At 28.1% G+C, this 281-nt stretch overlaps 2 protein-coding genes across 3 annotated transcripts in view; both read right to left on the bottom strand.

Annotated features, from left to right (window-relative positions):
- The window catches only part of LOC107059711 (uncharacterized), a 6,321-nt gene that overhangs the window by 2,670 nt on the left and 3,370 nt on the right, over positions 1-281 (bottom strand). The gene's annotated exons all lie outside the window — the stretch shown is intronic.
- LOC107059707 (uncharacterized) overlaps positions 1-281 on the bottom strand; it is a 4,700-nt gene that overhangs the window by 3,439 nt on the left and 980 nt on the right. The gene's annotated exons all lie outside the window — the stretch shown is intronic.

Below are 281 nucleotides of genomic sequence, written 5' to 3'. Positions count from 1 at the left end.
TTTCCTCAGAAGACATTGAATTTCAACGAGAAACTAAACTCATGTTCAAATATTGTTAGGAGACAACATCTGTTCATTTACTTCTTCTCATAGTTATATAAAACCAAGAATATAGGAAAAATAATTAAAGTGTACATCTTAGTCTTTATACACAAAATAACTTTTCTCATTGAAAAGAAAACTTAAGGGGTGCAATGCTTGAATGTACTTGGGAAGAAAATAATAATAATTTTACCCATCCAAGGAAAACTTACTACAAAAAATATACTCGAACATACTAA

This window comes from Solanum tuberosum, unplaced genomic scaffold (genome assembly GCF_000226075.1).
Source record: "Solanum tuberosum cultivar DM 1-3 516 R44 unplaced genomic scaffold, SolTub_3.0 scf00033, whole genome shotgun sequence".
NCBI classification, from domain to species: Eukaryota; Viridiplantae; Streptophyta; class Magnoliopsida; order Solanales; family Solanaceae; genus Solanum; species Solanum tuberosum.
This window is presented reverse-complemented; position numbering and strand designations above follow the sequence as displayed.